The sequence below is a fragment of the Ambystoma mexicanum genome, unplaced genomic scaffold, assembly GCF_040938575.1.
Source record: "Ambystoma mexicanum isolate Mex_15411 unplaced genomic scaffold, UKY_AmexF1_1 Mex_scaf52, whole genome shotgun sequence".
NCBI lineage: Eukaryota > Metazoa > Chordata > Amphibia > Caudata > Ambystomatidae > Ambystoma > Ambystoma mexicanum.
This window is the reverse complement of record NW_027182469.1, coordinates 1,411,156-1,424,996: the sequence shown is the minus strand read 5'-3', so window position 1 is coordinate 1,424,996 and position 13,841 is coordinate 1,411,156. Positions and strand designations below refer to the sequence as shown.

Genomic DNA, 13,841 nt, shown 5'->3' with positions numbered 1-13,841 from the left:
GGTGGCCTTTGTATGGGTCGCTACTCTGAGTGCAGTTCCCTGAGCACCGTGCCTCAGGAAAGCCAGACTTCTACCGCAGGACTCAGGGGATATCTTTGCAGCCACACGAGGCTGACACCCTTTCAATCTGGGCTTCTGGGGTCTTCTGGGAATTATTTGCATAATAGGTTTCCCGCCTTAAGTTGAAACTGCCGTTCCATCTTCTGCTAAAAGAGGGCAGCAGAGTGCTTTCTTTGCGCAGAAAACAGACAAGCAATGCAATCATCTTATCTACCGTTTCCATTTTTCTTTTCCCATGCCTTTTAAAATATCAAGAGACACGTCTACAAAAGTGCCATGCATTGGCCGGGAATCGAACCCGGGCCTCCCGCTTGGGAAGCGAGAATTCTACCACTGAACTACCAATGCCTGACAAGCAGCATTACTGCGGTAGAGCACTTGATTTAACACACCTGCCAGTTCCATGCGAATGGTCACTCGTAAACTCTTGACTTCTGCTGAAAGCCTCATTGAAGGCCTTTGCAGACGTGTGAGACTGGCACCTACTCGGGCTGGGCCTCTATGAGCTGTTTGCATAATCTGAGATTGCCCTGCTTCCAGTCAAGGCGCAGCGGCCCCTTCTACTAAAAGGGATCAGCAGAGTGATCGCTAGTAGCAGAAATAAGGCAAGCAAGGCAATCAAGGCTTGTTTTTTTGTTCGGTCTCTTCCTTTTCACGATGCTTCAAAGTCAACGAAAGGTACATGTGCAAAACGCTCATGCATTGGCCGGGAATCGAACCCGGGCCTCCCGCGTGGCAGGCGAGAATTCTACCACTGAACCACCAATGCCTTACATGCTGCACACTGGCGCTACAGTGCTCTGGACCATTGCAGCCCAGAGCAGCTGATTTAACAGAGCACTGCAGTGACATGAGGATGGCGCCAGCTCCGGTGGGTGAATGGGAGCTGCGCTGCCCTGGCAGTCCTTCTCACTCCCTTGGCCACGAACGGCCACGAACGGCCAGGTTCTATAGACAGGAAAAGTGGACAGAGGCAAGCACACTGGTAGATGAGGGTGGCCTTTGTATGGGTCGCTACTCTGAGTGCAGTTCCCTGAGCACCGTGCCTCAGGAAAGCCAGACTTCTACTGCAGGACTCAGGGGATATCTTTGCAGCCACACGAGGCTGACACCCTTTCAATCTGGGCTTCTGGGGTCTTCTGGGAATTATTTGCATAATAGAAGGTTTCCCGCCTTAAGTTGAAACTGCAGTTCCATCTTCTGCTAAAAGAGGGCAGCAGATTGCTTTCTTTGCGCAGAAAACAGACAAGCAATGCAATCATCTTATCTACCGTTTCCATTTTTCTTTTCCCATGCCTTTTAAAATATCAAGAGACACGTCTACAAAAGTGCCATGCATTGGCCGGGAATCGAACCCAGGCCTCCCGCTTGGGAAGCGAGAATTCTACCACTGAACTACCAATGCCTGACAAGCAGCATTACTGCGGTAGAGCGCTTGATTTAACACACCTGCCAGTTCCATGCGAATGGTCACTCGTAAACTCTTGACTTCTGCTGAAAGCCTCATTGAAGGCCTTTGCAGACGTGTGAGACTGGCACCTACTCGGGCTGGGCCTCTATGAGCGTTTTGCATAATCTGAGATTGCCCTGCTTCCAGTCAAGGCGCAGCGGCCCCTTCTACTAAAAGGGATCAGCAGAGTGATCGCTAGTAGCAGAAATAAGGCAAGCAAGGCAATCAAGGCTTGTTTTTTTGTTCTGTCTCTTCCTTTTCACGATGCTTCAAAGTCAACGAAAGGTACATGTGCAAAACGCTCATGCATTGGCCGGGAATCGAACCCGGGCCTCCCGCGTGGCAGGCGAGAATTCTACCACTGAACCACCAATGCCTTACATGCTGCACACTGGCGCTACAGTGCTCTGGACCATTGCAGCCCAGAGCAGCTGATTTAACAGAGCACTGCAGTGACATGAGGATGGCGCCAGCTCCGGTGGGTGAATGGGAGCTGCGCTGCCCTGGCAGTCCTTCTCACTCACTTGGCCACGAACGGCCACGAACGGCCAGGTTCTATAGACAGGAAAAGTGGACAGAGGCAAGCACACTGGTAGATGAGGGTGGCCTTTGTATGGGTCGCTACTCTGAGTGCAGTTCCCTGAGCACCGTGCCTCAGGAAAGCCAGACTTCTACCGCAGGACTCAGGGGATATCTTTGCAGCCACACGAGGCTGACACCCTTTCAATCTGGGCTTCTGGGGTCTTCTGGGAATTATTTGCATAATAGGTTTCCCGCCTTAAGTTGAAACTGCCGTTCCATCTTCTGCTAAAAGAGGGCAGCAGAGTGCTTTCTTTGCGCAGAAAACAGACAAGCAATGCAATCATCTTATCTACCGTTTCCATTTTTCTTTTCCCATGCCTTTTAAAATATCAAGAGACACGTCTACAAAAGTGCCATGCATTGGCCGGGAATCGAACCCGGGCCTCCCGCTTGGGAAGCGAGAATTCTACCACTGAACTACCAATGCCTCACAAGCAGCATTACTGCGGTAGAGCGCTTGATTTAACACACCTGCCAGTTCCATGCGAATGGTCACTCGTAAACTCTTGACTTCTGCTGAAAGCCTCATTGAAGGCCTTTGCAGACGTGTGAGACTGGCACCTACTCGGGCTGGGCCTCTATGAGCTGTTTGCATAATCTGAGATTGCCCTGCTTCCAGTCAAGGCGCAGCGGCCCCTTCTACTAAAAGGGATCAGCAGAGTGATCGCTAGTAGCAGAAATAAGGCAAGCAAGGCAATCAAGGCTTGTTTTTTTGTTCGGTCTCTTCCTTTTCACGATGCTTCAAAGTCAACGAAAGGTACATGTGCAAAACGCTCATGCATTGGCCGGGAATCGAACCCGGGCCTCCCGCGTGGCAGGCGAGAATTCTACCACTGAACCACCAATGCCTTACATGCTGCACACTGGCGCTACAGTGCTCTGGACCATTGCAGCCCAGAGCAGCTGATTTAACAGAGCACTGCAGTGACATGAGGATGGCGCCAGCTCCGGTGGGTGAATGGGAGCTGCGCTGCCCTGGCAGTCCTTCTCACTCACTTGGCCACGAACGGCCACGAACGGCCAGGTTCTATAGACAGGAAAAGTGGACAGAGGCAAGCACACTGGTAGATGAGGGTGGCCTTTGTATGGGTCGCTACTCTGAGTGCAGTTCCCTGAGCACCGTGCCTCAGGAAAGCCAGACTTCTACCGCAGGACTCAGGGGATATCTTTGCAGCCACACGAGGCTGACACCCTTTCAATCTGGGCTTCTGGGGTCTTCTGGGAATTATTTGCATAATAGAAGGTTTCCCGCCTTAAGTTGAAACTGCAGTTCCATCTTCTGCTAAAAGAGGGCAGCAGATTGCTTTCTTTGCGCAGAAAACAGACAAGCAATGCAATCATCTTATCTACCGTTTCCATTTTTCTTTTCCCATGCCTTTTAAAATATCAAGAGACACGTCTACAAAAGTGCCATGCATTGGCCGGGAATCGAACCCGGGCCTCCCGCTTGGGAAGCGAGAATTCTACCACTGAACTACCAATGCTTGACAAGCAGCATTACTGCGGTAGAGCGCTTGATTTAACACACCTGCCAGTTCCATGCGAATGGTCACTCGTAAACTCTTGACTTCTGCTGAAAGCCTCATTGAAGGCCTTTGCAGACGTGTGAGACTGGCACCTACTCGGGCTGGGCCTCTATGAGCGTTTTGCATAATCTGAGATTGCCCTGCTTCCAGTCAAGGCGCAGCGGCCCCTTCTACTAAAAGGGATCAGCAGAGTGATCGCTAGTAGCAGAAATAAGGCAAGCAAGGCAATCAAGGCTTGTTTTTTTGTTCGGTCTCTTCCTTTTCACGATGCTTCAAAGTCAACGAAAGGTACATGTGCAAAACGCTCATGCATTGGCCGGGAATCGAACCCGGGCCTCCCGCGTGGCAGGCGAGAATTCTACCACTGAACCACCAATGCCTTACATGCTGCACACTGGCGCTACAGTGCTCTGGACCATTGCAGCCCAGAGCAGCTGATTTAACAGAGCACTGCAGTGGCATGAGGATGGCGCCAGCTCCGGTGGGTGAATGGGAGCTGCGCTGCCCTGGCAGTCCTTCTCACTCACTTGGCCACGAACGGCCACGAACGGCCAGGTTCTATAGACAGGAAAAGTGGACAGAGGCAAGCACACTGGTAGATGAGGGTGGCCTTTGTATGGGTCGCTACTCTGAGTGCAGTTCCCTGAGCACCGTGCCTCAGGAAAGCCAGACTTCTACCGCAGGACTCAGGGGATATCTTTGCAGCCACACGAGGCTGACACCCTTTCAATCTGGGCTTCTGGGGTCTTCTGGGAATTATTTGCATAATAGGTTTCCCGCCTTAAGTTGAAACTGCCGTTCCATCTTCTGCTAAAAGAGGGCAGCAGAGTGCTTTCTTTGCGCAGAAAACAGACAAGCAATGCAATCATCTTATCTACCGTTTCCATTTTTCTTTTCCCATGCCTTTTAAAATATCAAGAGACACGTCTACAAAAGTGCCATGCATTGGCCGGGAATCGAACCCGGGCCTCCCGCTTGGGAAGCGAGAATTCTACCACTGAACTACCAATGCCTGACAAGCAGCATTACTGCGGTAGAGCACTTGATTTAACACACCTGCCAGTTCCATGCGAATGGTCACTCGTAAACTCTTGACTTCTGCTGAAAGCCTCATTGAAGGCCTTTGCAGACGTGTGAGACTGGCACCTACTCGGGCTGGGCCTCTATGAGCTGTTTGCATAATCTGAGATTGCCCTGCTTCCAGTCAAGGCGCAGCGGCCCCTTCTACTAAAAGGGATCAGCAGAGTGATCGCTAGTAGCAGAAATAAGGCAAGCAAGGCAATCAAGGCTTGTTTTTTTGTTCTGTCTCTTCCTTTTCACGATGCTTCAAAGTCAACGAAAGGTACATGTGCAAAACGCTCATGCATTGGCCGGGAATCGAACCCGGGCCTCCCGCGTGGCAGGCGAGAATTCTACCACTGAACCACCAATGCCTTACATGCTGCACACTGGCGCTACAGTGCTCTGGACCATTGCAGCCCAGAGCAGCTGATTTAACAGAGCACTGCAGTGACATGAGGATGGCGCCAGCTCCGGTGGGTGAATGGGAGCTGCGCTGCCCTGGCAGTCCTTCTCACTCACTTGGCCACGAACGGCCACGAACGGCCAGGTTCTATAGACAGGAAAAGTGGACAGAGGCAAGCACACTGGTAGATGAGGGTGGCCTTTGTATGGGTCGCTACTCTGAGTGCAGTTCCCTGAGCACCGTGCCTCAGGAAAGCCAGACTTCTACCGCAGGACTCAGGGGATATCTTTGCAGCCACACGAGGCTGACACCCTTTCAATCTGGGCTTCTGGGGTCTTCTGGGAATTATTTGCATAATAGGTTTCCCGCCTTAAGTTGAAACTGCCGTTCCATCTTCTGCTAAAAGAGGGCAGCAGAGTGCTTTCTTTGCGCAGAAAACAGACAAGCAATGCAATCATCTTATCTACCGTTTCCATTTTTCTTTTCCCATGCCTTTTAAAATATCAAGAGACACGTCTACAAAAGTGCCATGCATTGGCCGGGAATCGAACCCGGGCCTCCCGCTTGGGAAGCGAGAATTCTACCACTGAACTACCAATGCCTGACAAGCAGCATTACTGCGGTAGAGCGCTTGATTTAACACACCTGCCAGTTCCATGCGAATGGTCACTCGTAAACTCTTGACTTCTGCTGAAAGCCTCATTGAAGGCCTTTGCAGACGTGTGAGACTGGCACCTACTCGGGCTGGGCCTCTATGAGCTGTTTGCATAATCTGAGATTGCCCTGCTTCCAGTCAAGGCGCAGCGGCCCCTTCTACTAAAAGGGATCAGCAGAGTGATCGCTAGTAGCAGAAATAAGGCAAGCAAGGCAATCAAGGCTTGTTTTTTTGTTCGGTCTCTTCCTTTTCACGATGCTTCAAAGTCAACGAAAGGTACATGTGCAAAACGCTCATGCATTGGCCGGGAATCGAACCCGGGCCTCCCGCGTGGCAGGCGAGAATTCTACCACTGAACCACCAATGCCTTACATGCTGCACACTGGCGCTACAGTGCTCTGGACCATTGCAGCCCAGAGCAGCTGATTTAACAGAGCACTGCAGTGACATGAGGATGGCGCCAGCTCCGGTGGGTGAATGGGAGCTGCGCTGCCCTGGCAGTCCTTCTCACTCACTTGGCCACGAACGGCCACGAACGGCCAGGTTCTATAGACAGGAAAAGTGGACAGAGGCAAGCACACTGGTAGATGAGGGTGGCCTTTGTATGGGTCGCTACTCTGAGTGCAGTTCCCTGAGCACCGTGCCTCAGGAAAGCCAGACTTCTACCGCAGGACTCAGGGGATATCTTTGCAGCCACACGAGGCTGACACCCTTTCAATCTGGGCTTCTGGGGTCTTCTGGGAATTATTTGCATAATAGAAGGTTTCCCGCCTTAAGTTGAAACTGCAGTTCCATCTTCTGCTAAAAGAGGGCAGCAGATTGCTTTCTTTGCGCAGAAAACAGACAAGCAATGCAATCATCTTATCTACCGTTTCCATTTTTCTTTTCCCATGCCTTTTAAAATATCAAGAGACACGTCTACAAAAGTGCCATGCATTGGCCGGGAATCGAACCCGGGCCTCCCGCTTGGGAAGCGAGAATTCTACCACTGAACTACCAATGCTTGACAAGCAGCATTACTGCGGTAGAGCGCTTGATTTAACACACCTGCCAGTTCCATGCGAATGGTCACTCGTAAACTCTTGACTTCTGCTGAAAGCCTCATTGAAGGCCTTTGCAGACGTGTGAGACTGGCACCTACTCGGGCTGGGCCTCTATGAGCGTTTTGCATAATCTGAGATTGCCCTGCTTCCAGTCAAGGCGCAGCGGCCCCTTCTACTAAAAGGGATCAGCAGAGTGATCGCTAGTAGCAGAAATAAGGCAAGCAAGGCAATCAAGGCTTGTTTTTTTGTTCGGTCTCTTCCTTTTCACGATGCTTCAAAGTCAACGAAAGGTACATGTGCAAAACGCTCATGCATTGGCCGGGAATCGAACCCGGGCCTCCCGCGTGGCAGGCGAGAATTCTACCACTGAACCACCAATGCCTTACATGCTGCACACTGGCGCTACAGTGCTCTGGACCATTGCAGCCCAGAGCAGCTGATTTAACAGAGCACTGCAGTGGCATGAGGATGGCGCCAGCTCCGGTGGGTGAATGGGAGCTGCGCTGCCCTGGCAGTCCTTCTCACTCACTTGGCCACGAACGGCCACGAACGGCCAGGTTCTATAGACAGGAAAAGTGGACAGAGGCAAGCACACTGGTAGATGAGGGTGGCCTTTGTATGGGTCGCTACTCTGAGTGCAGTTCCCTGAGCACCGTGCCTCAGGAAAGCCAGACTTCTACCGCAGGACTCAGGGGATATCTTTGCAGCCACACGAGGCTGACACCCTTTCAATCTGGGCTTCTGGGGTCTTCTGGGAATTATTTGCATAATAGGTTTCCCGCCTTAAGTTGAAACTGCCGTTCCATCTTCTGCTAAAAGAGGGCAGCAGAGTGCTTTCTTTGCGCAGAAAACAGACAAGCAATGCAATCATCTTATCTACCGTTTCCATTTTTCTTTTCCCATGCCTTTTAAAATATCAAGAGACACGTCTACAAAAGTGCCATGCATTGGCCGGGAATCGAACCCGGGCCTCCCGCTTGGGAAGCGAGAATTCTACCACTGAACTACCAATGCCTGACAAGCAGCATTACTGCGGTAGAGCGCTTGATTTAACACACCTGCCAGTTCCATGCGAATGGTCACTCGTAAACTCTTGACTTCTGCTGAAAGCCTCATTGAAGGCCTTTGCAGACGTGTGAGACTGGCACCTACTCGGGCTGGGCCTCTATGAGCTGTTTGCATAATCTGAGATTGCCCTGCTTCCAGTCAAGGCGCAGCGGCCCCTTCTACTAAAAGGGATCAGCAGAGTGATCGCTAGTAGCAGAAATAAGGCAAGCAAGGCAATCTAGGCTTGTTTTTTTGTTCGGTCTCTTCCTTTTCACGATGCTTCAAAGTCAACGAAAGGTACATGTGCAAAACGCTCATGCATTGGCCGGGAATCGAACCCGGGCCTCCCGCGTGGCAGGCGAGAATTCTACCACTGAACCACCAATGCCTTACATGCTGCACACTGGCGCTACAGTGCTCTGGACCATTGCAGCCCAGAGCAGCTGATTTAACAGAGCACTGCAGTGACATGAGGATGGCGCCAGCTCCGGTGGGTGAATGGGAGCTGCGCTGCCCTGGCAGTCCTTCTCACTCACTTGGCCACGAACGGCCACGAACGGCCAGGTTCTATAGACAGGAAAAGTGGACAGAGGCAAGCACACTGGTAGATGAGGGTGGCCTTTGTATGGGTCGCTACTCTGAGTGCAGTTCCCTGAGCACCGTGCCTCAGGAAAGCCAGACTTCTACCGCAGGACTCAGGGGATATCTTTGCACCCACACGAGGCTGACACCCTTTCAATCTGGGCTTCTGGGGTCTTCTGGGAATTATTTGCATAATAGGTTTCCCGCCTTAAGTTGAAACTGCCGTTCCATCTTCTGCTAAAAGAGGGCAGCAGAGTGCTTTCTTTGCGCAGAAAACAGACAAGCAATGCAATCATCTTATCTACCGTTTCCATTTTTCTTTTCCCATGCCTTTTAAAATATCAAGAGACACGTCTACAAAAGTGCCATGCATTGGCCGGGAATCGAACCCGGGCCTCCCGCTTGGGAAGCGAGAATTCTACCACTGAACTACCAATGCCTGACAAGCAGCATTACTGCGGTAGAGCACTTGATTTAACACACCTGCCAGTTCCATGCGAATGGTCACTCGTAAACTCTTGACTTCTGCTGAAAGCCTCATTGAAGGCCTTTGCAGACGTGTGAGACTGGCACCTACTCGGGCTGGGCCTCTATGAGCTGTTTGCATAATCTGAGATTGCCCTGCTTCCAGTCAAGGCGCAGCGGCCCCTTCTACTAAAAGGGATCAGCAGAGTGATCGCTAGTAGCAGAAATAAGGCAAGCAAGGCAATCAAGGCTTGTTTTTTTGTTCGGTCTCTTCCTTTTCACGATGCTTCAAAGTCAACGAAAGGTACATGTGCAAAACGCTCATGCATTGGCCGGGAATCGAACCCGGGCCTCCCGCGTGGCAGGCGAGAATTCTACCACTGAACCACCAATGCCTTACATGCTGCACACTGGCGCTACAGTGCTCTGGACCATTGCAGCCCAGAGCAGCTGATTTAACAGAGCACTGCAGTGACATGAGGATGGCGCCAGCTCCGGTGGGTGAATGGGAGCTGCGCTGCCCTGGCAGTCCTTCTCACTCACTTGGCCACGAACGGCCACGAACGGCCAGGTTCTATAGACAGGAAAAGTGGACAGAGGCAAGCACACTGGTAGATGAGGGTGGCCTTTGTATGGGTCGCTACTCTGAGTGCAGTTCCCTGAGCACCGTGCCTCAGGAAAGCCAGACTTCTACCGCAGGACTCAGGGGATATCTTTGCAGCCACACGAGGCTGACACCCTTTCAATCTGGGCTTCTGGGGTCTTCTGGGAATTATTTGCATAATAGAAGGTTTCCCGCCTTAAGTTGAAACTGCAGTTCCATCTTCTGCTAAAAGAGGGCAGCAGAGTGCTTTCTTTGCGCAGAAAACAGACAAGCAATGCAATCATCTTATCTACCGTTTCCATTTTTCTTTTCCCATGCCTTTTAAAATATCAAGAGACACGTCTACAAAAGTGCCATGCATTGGCCGGGAATCGAACCCGGGCCTCCCGCTTGGGAAGCGAGAATTCTACCACTGAACTACCAAAGCTTGACAAGCAGCATTACTGCCGTAGAGCGCTTGATTTAACACACATGCCAGTTCCATGCGAATGGTCACTCGTAAACTCTTGACTTCTGCTGAAAGCCTCATTGAAGGCCTTTGCAGACGTGTGAGACTGGCACCTACTCGGGCTGGGCCTCTATGAGCTGTTTGCATAATCTGAGATTGCCCTGCTTCCAGTCAAGGCGCAGCGGCCCCTTCTACTAAAAGGGATCAGCAGAGTGATCGCTAGTAGCAGAAATAAGGCAAGCAAGGCAATCAAGGCTTGTTTTTTTGTTCGGTCTCTTCCTTTTCACGATGCTTCAAAGTCAACGAAAGGTACATGTGCAAAACGCTCATGCATTGGCCGGGAATCGAACCCGGGCCTCCCGCGTGGCAGGCGAGAATTCTACCACTGAACCACCAATGCCTTACGTGCTGCACACTGGCGCTACAGTGCTCTGGACCATTGCAGCCCAGAGCAGCTGATTTAACAGAGCACTGCAGTGACATGAGGATGGCGCCAGCTCCGGTGGGTGAATGGGAGCTGCGCTGCCCTGGCAGTCCTTCTCACTCACTTGGCCACGAACGGCCACGAACGGCCAGGTTCTATAGACAGGAAAAGTGGACAGAGGCAAGCACACTGGTAGATGAGGGTGGCCTTTGTATGGGTCGCTACTCTGAGTGCAGTTCCCTGAGCACCGTGCCTCAGGAAAGCCAGACTTCTAACGCAGGACTCAGGGGATATCTTTGCAGCCACACGAGGCTGACACCCTTTCAATCTGGGCTTCTGGGGTCTTCTGGGAATTATTTGCATAATAGGTTTCCCGCCTTAAGTTGAAACTGCCGTTCCATCTTCTGCTAAAAGAGGGCAGCAGAGTGCTTTCTTTGCGCAGAAAACAGACAAGCAATGCAATCATCTTATCTACCGTTTCCATTTTTCTTTTCCCATGCCTTTTAAAATATCAAGAGACACGTCTACAAAAGTGCCATGCATTGGCCGGGAATCGAACCCGGGCCTCCCGCTTGGGAAGCGAGAATTCTACCACTGAACTACCAATGCTTGACAAGCAGCATTACTGCGGTAGAGCGCTTGATTTAACACACCTGCCAGTTCCATGCGAATGGTCACTCGTAAACTCTTGACTTCTGCTGAAAGCCTCATTGAAGGCCTTTGCAGACGTGTGAGACTGGCACCTACTCGGGCTGGGCCTCTATGAGCGTTTTGCATAATCTGAGATTGCCCTGCTTCCAGTCAAGGCGCAGCGGCCCCTTCTACTAAAAGGGATCAGCAGAGTGATCGCTAGTAGCAGAAATAAGGCAAGCAAGGCAATCAAGGCTTGTTTTTTTGTTCGGTCTCTTCCTTTTCACGATGCTTCAAAGTCAACGAAAGGTACATGTGCAAAACACTCATGCATTGGCCGGGAATCGAACCCGGGCCTCCCGCGTGGCAGGCGAGAATTCTACCACTGAACCACCAATGCCTTACATGCTGCACACTGGCGCTACAGTGCTCTGGACCATTGCAGCCCAGAGCAGCTGATTTAACAGAGCACTGCAGTGACATGAGGATGGCGCCAGCTCCGGTGGGTGAATGGGAGCTGCGCTGCCCTGGCAGTCCTTCTCACTCACTTGGCCACGAACGGCCACGAACGGCCAGGTTCTATAGACAGGAAAAGTGGACAGAGGCAAGCACACTGGTAGATGAGGGTGGCCTTTGTATGGGTCGCTACTCTGAGTGCAGTTCCCTGAGCACCGTGCCTCAGGAAAGCCAGACTTCTACCGCAGGACTCAGGGGATATCTTTGCAGCCACACGAGGCTGACACCCTTTCAATCTGGGCTTCTGGGGTCTTCTGGGAATTATTTGCATAATAGAAGGTTTCCCGCCTTAAGTTGAAACTGCAGTTCCATCTTCTGCTAAAAGAGGGCAGCAGATTGCTTTCTTTGCGCAGAAAACAGACAAGCAATGCAATCATCTTATCTACCGTTTCCATTTTTCTTTTCCCATGCCTTTTAAAATATCAAGAGACACGTCTACAAAAGTGCCATGCATTGGCCGGGAATCGAACCCGGGCCTCCCGCTTGGGAAGCGAGAATTCTACCACTGAACTACCAATGCTTGACAAGCAGCATTACTGCGGTAGAGCGCTTGATTTAACACACCTGCCAGTTCCATGCGAATGGTCACTCGTAAACTCTTGACTTCTGCTGAAAGCCTCATTGAAGGCCTTTGCAGACGTGTGAGACTGGCACCTACTCGGGCTGGGCCTCTATGAGCGTTTTGCATAATCTGAGATTGCCCTGCTTCCAGTCAAGGCGCAGCGGCCCCTTCTACTAAAAGGGATCAGCAGAGTGATCGCTAGTAGCAGAAATAAGGCAAGCAAGGCAATCAAGGCTTGTTTTTTTGTTCGGTCTCTTCCTTTTCACGATGCTTCAAAGTCAACGAAAGGTACATGTGCAAAACACTCATGCATTGGCCGGGAATCGAACCCGGGCCTCCCGCGTGGCAGGCGAGAATTCAACCACTGAACCACCAATGCCTTACATGCTGCACACTGGCGCTACAGTGCTCTGGACCATTGCAGCCCAGAGCAGCTGATTTAACAGAGCACTGCAGTGACATGAGGATGGCGCCAGCTCCGGTGGGTGAATGGGAGCTGCGCTGCCCTGGCAGTCCTTCTCACTCACTTGGCCACGAACGGCCACGAACGGCCAGGTTCTATAGACAGGAAAAGTGGACAGAGGCAAGCACACTGGTAGATGAGGGTGGCCTTTGTATGGGTCGCTACTCTGAGTGCAGTTCCCTGAGCACCGTGCCTCAGGAAAGCCAGACTTCTACCGCAGGACTCAGGGGATATCTTTGCAGCCACACGAGGCTGACACCCTTTCAATCTGGGCTTCTGGGGTCTTCTGGGAATTATTTGCATAATAGGTTTCCCGCCTTAAGTTGAAACTGCCGTTCCATCTTCTGCTAAAAGAGGGCAGCAGAGTGCTTTCTTTGCGCAGAAAACAGACAAGCAATGCAATCATCTTATCTACCGTTTCCATTTTTCTTTTCCCATGCCTTTTAAAATATCAAGAGACACGTCTACAAAAGTGCCATGCATTGGCCGGGAATCGAACCCGGGCCTCCCGCTTGGGAAGCGAGAATTCTACCACTGAACTACCAATGCTTGACAAGCAGCATTACTGCGGTAGAGCGCTTGATTTAACACACCTGCCAGTTCCATGCGAATGGTCACTCGTAAACTCTTGACTTCTGCTGAAAGCCTCATTGAAGGCCTTTGCAGACGTGTGAGACTGGCACCTACTCGGGCTGGGCCTCTATGAGTGTTTTGCATAATCTGAGATTGCCCTGCTTCCAGTCAAGGCGCAGCGGCCCCTTCTACTAAAAGGGATCAGCAGAGTGATCGCTAGTAGCAGAAATAAGGCAAGCAAGGCAATCAAGGCTTGTTTTTTTGTTCGGTCTCTTCCTTTTCACGATGCTTCAAAGTCAACGAAAGGTACATGTGCAAAACGCTCATGCATTGGCCGGGAATCGAACCCGGGCCTCCCGCGTGGCAGGCGAGAATTCTACCACTGAACCACCAATGCCTTACATGCTGCACACTGGCGCTACAGTGCTCTGGACCATTGCAGCCCAGAGCAGCTGATTTAACAGAGCACTGCAGTGACATGAGGATGGCGCCAGCTCCGGTGGGTGAATGGGAGCTGCGCTGCCCTGGCAGTCCTTCTCACTCACTTGGCCACGAACGGCCACGAACGGCCAGGTTCTATAGACAGGAAAAGTGGACAGAGGCAAGCACACTGGTAGATGAGGGTGGCCTTTGTATGGGTCGCTACTCTGAGTGCAGTTCCCTGAGCACTGTGCCTCAGGAAAGCCAGACTTCTACCGCAGGACTCAGGGGATATCTTTGCAGCCACACGAGGCTGACACCCTTTC

The 13,841-nt window shown here is 51.6% G+C and overlaps 25 non-coding genes across 25 annotated transcripts; all 25 read right to left on the bottom strand.

Annotated features, from left to right (window-relative positions):
• Positions 1–337: 337 nt before the first annotated feature.
• On the bottom strand, positions 338–408 carry TRNAG-CCC (transfer RNA glycine (anticodon CCC)). Its single transcript has one exon. It is a non-coding gene; the product is annotated as a tRNA-Gly (tRNA).
• A 350-nt stretch (positions 409–758) lies between these two features.
• TRNAG-GCC (transfer RNA glycine (anticodon GCC)) lies at positions 759–829 on the bottom strand. Its single transcript has one exon. It is a non-coding gene; the product is annotated as a tRNA-Gly (tRNA).
• Positions 830–1,394: 565 nt separating this feature from the next.
• Positions 1,395–1,465, bottom strand: TRNAG-CCC (transfer RNA glycine (anticodon CCC)). Its single transcript has one exon. It is a non-coding gene; the product is annotated as a tRNA-Gly (tRNA).
• Positions 1,466–1,815: 350 nt separating this feature from the next.
• TRNAG-GCC (transfer RNA glycine (anticodon GCC)) lies at positions 1,816–1,886 on the bottom strand. Its single transcript has one exon. It is a non-coding gene; the product is annotated as a tRNA-Gly (tRNA).
• Positions 1,887–2,448: 562 nt separating this feature from the next.
• On the bottom strand, positions 2,449–2,519 carry TRNAG-CCC (transfer RNA glycine (anticodon CCC)). Its single transcript has one exon. It is a non-coding gene; the product is annotated as a tRNA-Gly (tRNA).
• A 350-nt stretch (positions 2,520–2,869) lies between these two features.
• On the bottom strand, positions 2,870–2,940 carry TRNAG-GCC (transfer RNA glycine (anticodon GCC)). The gene has a single exon. It is a non-coding gene; the product is annotated as a tRNA-Gly (tRNA).
• Positions 2,941–3,505: 565 nt separating this feature from the next.
• On the bottom strand, positions 3,506–3,576 carry TRNAG-CCC (transfer RNA glycine (anticodon CCC)). The gene has a single exon. It is a non-coding gene; the product is annotated as a tRNA-Gly (tRNA).
• A 350-nt stretch (positions 3,577–3,926) lies between these two features.
• Positions 3,927–3,997, bottom strand: TRNAG-GCC (transfer RNA glycine (anticodon GCC)). The gene has a single exon. It is a non-coding gene; the product is annotated as a tRNA-Gly (tRNA).
• A 562-nt stretch (positions 3,998–4,559) lies between these two features.
• On the bottom strand, positions 4,560–4,630 carry TRNAG-CCC (transfer RNA glycine (anticodon CCC)). The gene has a single exon. It is a non-coding gene; the product is annotated as a tRNA-Gly (tRNA).
• Positions 4,631–4,980: 350 nt separating this feature from the next.
• Positions 4,981–5,051, bottom strand: TRNAG-GCC (transfer RNA glycine (anticodon GCC)). Its single transcript has one exon. It is a non-coding gene; the product is annotated as a tRNA-Gly (tRNA).
• A 562-nt stretch (positions 5,052–5,613) lies between these two features.
• On the bottom strand, positions 5,614–5,684 carry TRNAG-CCC (transfer RNA glycine (anticodon CCC)). The gene has a single exon. It is a non-coding gene; the product is annotated as a tRNA-Gly (tRNA).
• A 350-nt stretch (positions 5,685–6,034) lies between these two features.
• Positions 6,035–6,105, bottom strand: TRNAG-GCC (transfer RNA glycine (anticodon GCC)). The gene has a single exon. It is a non-coding gene; the product is annotated as a tRNA-Gly (tRNA).
• A 565-nt stretch (positions 6,106–6,670) lies between these two features.
• On the bottom strand, positions 6,671–6,741 carry TRNAG-CCC (transfer RNA glycine (anticodon CCC)). The gene has a single exon. It is a non-coding gene; the product is annotated as a tRNA-Gly (tRNA).
• A 350-nt stretch (positions 6,742–7,091) lies between these two features.
• Positions 7,092–7,162, bottom strand: TRNAG-GCC (transfer RNA glycine (anticodon GCC)). The gene has a single exon. It is a non-coding gene; the product is annotated as a tRNA-Gly (tRNA).
• A 562-nt stretch (positions 7,163–7,724) lies between these two features.
• TRNAG-CCC (transfer RNA glycine (anticodon CCC)) lies at positions 7,725–7,795 on the bottom strand. The gene has a single exon. It is a non-coding gene; the product is annotated as a tRNA-Gly (tRNA).
• Positions 7,796–8,145: 350 nt separating this feature from the next.
• Positions 8,146–8,216, bottom strand: TRNAG-GCC (transfer RNA glycine (anticodon GCC)). The gene has a single exon. It is a non-coding gene; the product is annotated as a tRNA-Gly (tRNA).
• A 562-nt stretch (positions 8,217–8,778) lies between these two features.
• Positions 8,779–8,849, bottom strand: TRNAG-CCC (transfer RNA glycine (anticodon CCC)). Its single transcript has one exon. It is a non-coding gene; the product is annotated as a tRNA-Gly (tRNA).
• A 350-nt stretch (positions 8,850–9,199) lies between these two features.
• Positions 9,200–9,270, bottom strand: TRNAG-GCC (transfer RNA glycine (anticodon GCC)). Its single transcript has one exon. It is a non-coding gene; the product is annotated as a tRNA-Gly (tRNA).
• A 565-nt stretch (positions 9,271–9,835) lies between these two features.
• On the bottom strand, positions 9,836–9,906 carry TRNAG-CCC (transfer RNA glycine (anticodon CCC)). Its single transcript has one exon. It is a non-coding gene; the product is annotated as a tRNA-Gly (tRNA).
• A 350-nt stretch (positions 9,907–10,256) lies between these two features.
• Positions 10,257–10,327, bottom strand: TRNAG-GCC (transfer RNA glycine (anticodon GCC)). The gene has a single exon. It is a non-coding gene; the product is annotated as a tRNA-Gly (tRNA).
• Positions 10,328–10,889: 562 nt separating this feature from the next.
• On the bottom strand, positions 10,890–10,960 carry TRNAG-CCC (transfer RNA glycine (anticodon CCC)). Its single transcript has one exon. It is a non-coding gene; the product is annotated as a tRNA-Gly (tRNA).
• Positions 10,961–11,310: 350 nt separating this feature from the next.
• Positions 11,311–11,381, bottom strand: TRNAG-GCC (transfer RNA glycine (anticodon GCC)). Its single transcript has one exon. It is a non-coding gene; the product is annotated as a tRNA-Gly (tRNA).
• A 565-nt stretch (positions 11,382–11,946) lies between these two features.
• Positions 11,947–12,017, bottom strand: TRNAG-CCC (transfer RNA glycine (anticodon CCC)). The gene has a single exon. It is a non-coding gene; the product is annotated as a tRNA-Gly (tRNA).
• Positions 12,018–13,000: 983 nt separating this feature from the next.
• Positions 13,001–13,071, bottom strand: TRNAG-CCC (transfer RNA glycine (anticodon CCC)). The gene has a single exon. It is a non-coding gene; the product is annotated as a tRNA-Gly (tRNA).
• A 350-nt stretch (positions 13,072–13,421) lies between these two features.
• TRNAG-GCC (transfer RNA glycine (anticodon GCC)) lies at positions 13,422–13,492 on the bottom strand. Its single transcript has one exon. It is a non-coding gene; the product is annotated as a tRNA-Gly (tRNA).
• Between the last annotated feature and the right edge of the window lie 349 nt (positions 13,493–13,841).